Raw genomic sequence first — 6,117 nt, 5'->3', positions numbered from 1 at the left:
ATTGTCTTATTTGAGTTGTATGTGTGTATTTATTATACTGTTTCTGCTACACTGACGTAGATAGTGTGGTGATTGCACTATTTTGTCGTATATGCATTATATTATTACGTCGTCGAAAAGAAAAATTTTATGCATATGACGTCACCTGTTGCATGATTACGTGGCGAGGTTTGGGGCGCCACATTTGGTGGTATCAGAGCATATGTTAGATGTCTGGGATGGTTAGGAGTTGGGTTTGTGATGAGGGAGTTGGATGACGATATTATCTGCGTGTGTCTGTGCATTTGACTTGTTATTGATGATTTCTCGATATGATTGACTTTTCTTTAGTTGCATGTGCTTTCGTGCGAAAGGTGTGATGATGATTACTGGATTGTAATTGTTAAATGTTATGATTAACAATTTGATTTCCAGTGATGGCAGCTAGAGAACAGGTACATCCACACGAGGAAACAGAAGAGGTTGACAGTGGGTTTGGACATATGAATCCATTGCCACCTCTTCCTATGGGACAGGCACCTGCAGATCAGCCTTTATTGCCCGGTGAGTTGACTTTGGCACAGTTTAGCAATTATCTTCCACCGAGATTTGATAGTTCTGAGACTGTTGAGCGAGCAGAGGAGTGGATTGAGAGGATAAAGCAGATATTTGTGACCGCTACATGTGCTAGGTCTGCTTGGTTACGATTGGCTACATTTCAGCTTTCGAGGAATGTACTATTGTGGTGGCAGACGACTGAGGCCGGATTGAGAGCTCAGGGCCGCACTGTTGATTGGGATGTGTTTCGGTCTCGTTTTCTTGATAAATATTTTTCTATAACAGCCAGACAGAAGAAAGAGAGAGAATTCGAGGATTTGAGACAGGGCAGTATGTCTGTTGCTGAGTATGAGTCTCGGTATTCTGCATTATTGAAATATGTGCCACATGTTGCTACAAATGTTCATGCTAAAATGAGACACTTCTTGAAAGGGTTGAAGTTAGAGTTATTTGATCGTGTGCAATCAAATAACCCAGTATCATTACAGGATGCAGTGACGAGGGCTGAGATGGCTGAGTTGGTTATGCAGGAGTATGGGGCTCAGGGACGATTATCAGAGCCAACTAGGGAGTCATTGCGACCTCAGGGACAATCTTTTAAATATCAGAAGGGTTCATCTTCTTCATCCTCATCTGGGAAGCGCCGATTTGATTCACGACGTGTTGAGAGTCGTGGGGGCAGTTCTCAGTCTGTTCAGGGACAGAGAGGAGAGTCCAGAGCGGTGAGATGTTTTCGTTGTGGGGGACCTCATCTGATCAGAGATTGTACGCAGACCGAGATAACCTGTTTTGAGTGTGGCGGTGTTGGTTATCTAGCGAGACAGTGTCCTAGTCGTGAGGGACAGCGAGAGCCCAGTAGTGATAGAGGTAGATCCTCAGGGAGAGGAGGACGACAGCCTCGGAAGTCTACACCGCGACCTTCTGGAGGACAGCCACGTATGCAGGGAGCTGGTCCACCTCAGGCACAGGTGTATGCTTTGACCCGGGAGCAGGCAGAGGAGGCACGAGAGGAAATGATAGCGGGTAAGTGTTATTTATGTTCTTATCCTGCTTATATTCTTATTGATACTGGTTCCTCGCATACATTTATATCGAAGAGGTTTGTGGTTGAGCATCATATGCGCTCGTCTCCATTGTCTATGCCTCTTTCTGTTTCGACACCTTCTGGAGTTGATATATCAGTTGTATCTATGATATCAGATGGTATTATTTCTTATGAGGGCTATGAGCTGAGATCTGATATGATTATTCTAGAGATGACTGATTTTGATTGTATTGTGGGAATTAATGTGCTGAAAAGATATTGTGCGACAGTTGATTGTTATCAGCGGGTAGTATATTTTTATACATATGAGAAAGAGCGTTGGACATTTTATGGGAAGGGTTCTCGTCCCCGTGTTCCATTGGTATCTGCCATCCGGATGTCTCGGTTATTGGAGCATGGACATGAGGGTTATCTTATTTATGCTGTAGATGTGACAGAGAAGAAGAAGGAGGTGGGAATAGAGGAGATACCTATAGTTGCTGAGTTTGCTGATGTATTTCCTGATGAGATTCAAGGCTTCCCACCAGCTCGTGAGGTGGAGTTTGGGATTGAGTTGATGCCAGGTACTTCCCCTATTTCTCGTACTCCTTACAGAATGGCACCAGCATAGTTGAGAGAGTTGAAAGCCCAGTTCCAGGATTTGCTGGACAAGGGATACATTCACCCTAGTGTATCGCCTTGGGGTGCACCAGTACTATTTGTTAGAAAGAAAGATGGAACGATGAGGCTTTGTATTGATTATCGACAGCTGAATAAGGTAACGATTAAGAATAAATATCCCCTCCCTCGTATTGATGATTTGTTTGATCAGTTACAGGGAACCTCGGTATATTCGAAGATTGATTTGAGGTCAGGATATCATCAGATATGAGTTAGAGAGGAGGATATTCAGAAGACAGCATTCAGGACCAGATATGGGCATTACGAGTTTTTAGTTATGCCGTTTGGGTTGACGAATGCTCCAGCTGTGTTCATGAGTTTGATGAATAGGGTATTTCAGCCTTATCTCGATCGATTTGTTATTGTGTTTATTGATGAAATATTGATATATTCCAGGAGTGAGGCTGAGCATGCAGGGCACTTGCGTTCAGTGTTACAGGTGTTGCGAGATAGACTGTTGTATGCCAAACTCAGTAAATGTGAGTTTTGGTTGGATCGAGTGGTCTTCTTGGGTCATGTTATATCGAGAGATGTGATTTCTGTTGATCCAACGAAGGTCGAAGCCGTGTTACAGTGGTCTTCACCTACATCTGTACCAGAGATCCATAGTTTCTTGGGTTTAGCAGGTTATTATCGTCGATTTATCGAGGAATTTTCAAAGATTGCTAGGCCTTTGACACAGTTGACTCAGAAAGGTGTGCGATTTCAGTGGTCTGAAGCATGTGAGAGGAGTTTTCAGGAGTTGAAACACCGACTGACGACTGCACCAGTGTTATCAATCCCTACAGAAAATGAGAGGTTTGTTGTTTATACTGATGCATCATTACATGGTTTGGGATGTGTTTTGATGCAGGATCGACATGTTGTGGCATATGCTTCGAGACAGCTGAAACCACACGAAACAAGGTACCCCGTGCATGACTTGGAGTTGGAAGCCATTATCTTTGCCTTGAAGATATGGCGACACTATTTATACGGTACCTCGTTTACGATTTATACTGATCATAAGAGCTTGAGATTTTTGTTTACCCAGACAGAGTTGAATATGAGACAGAGACGATGGCTAGATTTGTTAAAGGATTATGACTGTGAAATTGAATATCATCCTGGTCGAGCCAATCTTACAGCTGATGCATTGAGCCGTAAAGTGAGTTGTACTGCCGAGGATGTGAGTCGTTTATCAGCTATGATGATGTCTTGTTGTTCCTTGGGATATGATTTTGATATCTCGACGACTCCTATCCAGGTATCTACCTTATTAGCTGAACCTGATATATATGGTTGTATTCGTGATGCACAGATGACAGATGAGAGAGTTCGGCGGTGGAAGGAGTTGGTTTCTCGGAAACAAGATACCCATTTTAGGGTGGCTGATGATGGTAGTTTGAGGATGAATGATAGATGGGTAGTTCCTGATATATCTGAGTTGCGCCAGGGCCTGTTGCGGCGTGCACATTGTAGTTGATACTCTATCCACCTTGGTGGCAAGAAGATGTATAAGGATCTACGTTCTCAGTTTTGGTGGAAGGGAATGAAACGTGATGTGATTGATTTTGTACGTCGATATCTCAATTGTCAACAAATCAAAGCTGAGAGGAGAAGGCCAGGAGGTGAATTGAGGAGTTTAGAAGTACCGGCTTGGAAATGGGAGCACATATCGATGGATTTTGTGACTCATTTGCCAAGAAGCACTGGAACTATTGATGCTATTTGGGTGATTGTTGATCGATTGACGAAAGTTGCACATTTTATACCCTATAGCATGAGTAGTACGTACTTGACGATGGCACAGTTATATATACGAGAGATCGTACGGTTGCATGGGATTCCAGTGTCTATTATTTCTGATAGAGATCCTCGATTTACGTCTCATTTTTGGGAAGGATTGCAGACTGCGATGGGGACAGAGTTGAGATTGAGTACAGCTTACCATCCTCAGACAGATGGTCAGACTAAGCGTACTATTCAGACGCTTGAGGATATGTTGCGTGCTTATGTTATGGATTTTAAATCTGGTTGGCAGTCATCTATTCCATTAGTAGAGTTTGCATATAACAACAGTTAACATAGTAGTATTCAGATGGCTCCGTTTGAGGCATTGTATGGGAGACGTTGTAGATCTCCGTTATACTGGGATGATGTTGATCGAGCTGCAGTTACCGGTCTTGATATGATTCATGAGATGGAACAAAGTAAAGGTGATACAACAACGATTGAAAGCAGCTCAAGATAGACAGGCCGCCTATGCAAATAAAAGACGAAGACCCTTAGAGTTTCAGCAGGGCGATCGAGTATTTTTGAAAGTTTCTCCTTTTCGTGGCACAGTGCGATTCTGTAAGGTCCAAAAATAAGACGACGTAATCCAACTGCATGCAAATCTAGGAAATACGAAAAATGAGTAATTAATTTATTTTAATTGCTAATTAATTTTGTGACTTACTTGCTTACTTACTAAATGAGATTTAATTGTCATCATGCATAAAATGATATTTAAGGGATATTCAAGTGACGATCGAGGAACGGGGACCGAGAGCTGAAGAAAATGTAAAATATTTTTATTAAATATTTATTTTTAGTTATTTAAAAGATGGCCAATATTTTCTTAGCATTTTCGAAAATAAGGGGTTTTGAGATGATTTTATACGCCGGGACGTAGATTTTATCGGTGTTGGTTTTTCAAACAAAAATCGAGCTTTTTGGCAACCCGGCTAATAAATTCACTTTTTTAATTAAAGAAAAACTTTGGCATTATTTTATTTAAATCCTAAATTAACTAATGGGCTTAATTTGATGGCTTAATAGGCCTAAAGTCTACCTAAGGATTTAACTAGTATTTAAAGTATAAAAAAATTACAAAACCCTACACAATTAAAGACTCAAGTCTCGGCCACCTCCCTATCATTCTGAAAATTCTTTTCCAACACCACACACACCACTCACGGCACTTTAAAGAAGACTTTGGAAGGGTTTTCGAAGGTTCAAGCAAGGGAAAGCCTTAGTCGTCCCTCCGTTCTTCGTCGTCAAAGGATTTTCGAGCGTATATAACGCAAAAGCACACCCTAATCTCCTTTTCTCATCCACCATATCATAATATCTTTTAATTATTGCATGCACATAGATCATGATTGAATTTTTCTTAGAATTTTTCGGATACAGCATGCACATGAGAGAACTTGAGTTTTGATGCAAATTTCATGACTGTTTTTATGCAAGGGGCTGCCGTGATCATAGACGACGATCTAGGGAAGTTTACGAGCGAATATAAGATGTCCTAGGACCACCCAAACACTGCAACTCGAATCTGAACAAGCATGAACTAGTTTCTGCTGTCATATGGCTTGGGGGATCGGGTTTCTTGATATAGGGGGAGGGTTGGCTTGGGCTTGCGCTCAAGGCTGGCTAGGGGCTTGGTTGAGTCTAGGGTAGAATCCTAGCCACGCTAGGACTCGATATTGACAGCTGGGAGGAGTCCTGAATCAAGAGGACTCCCACCCGAGAACCATGGATGGATCGCGTGCAGGGTCTGGCCTTGTGCAGGCTTGGGTGCGCGGTCCAGGAGGGGCTAGGCTGGGTCAGGTCTAGTCCTTAGGGTTCTTAGGTGATGCACGACTTGCTGGTTCACGGCTAGAGGCGATGGCTAGGTCCACACGATGACACAATTGGAGTCAATGCTTCCTACAACTCTCGGCCGGGGTAGGCGTGGGTTGGGGCACCTTGTTTTTGGGTTTTGAGCGGTTGAATGGTCGAACTTAGAGTCCAGTAGGCCAAATTAACATGTTGGGCACCTTTTGGCTAGATATAGTTTGGGGGTAACTCGATAAAATCAAAAGTTGGCTCGGGGTCGAAGTTTAGAGGTCAAAACAAGTTTTAAAATA

The sequence above is a fragment of the Primulina eburnea genome, chromosome 16, assembly GCF_022965805.1.
Source record: "Primulina eburnea isolate SZY01 chromosome 16, ASM2296580v1, whole genome shotgun sequence".
Taxonomy (NCBI): domain Eukaryota; kingdom Viridiplantae; phylum Streptophyta; class Magnoliopsida; order Lamiales; family Gesneriaceae; genus Primulina; species Primulina eburnea.
This window is presented reverse-complemented; position numbering follows the sequence as displayed.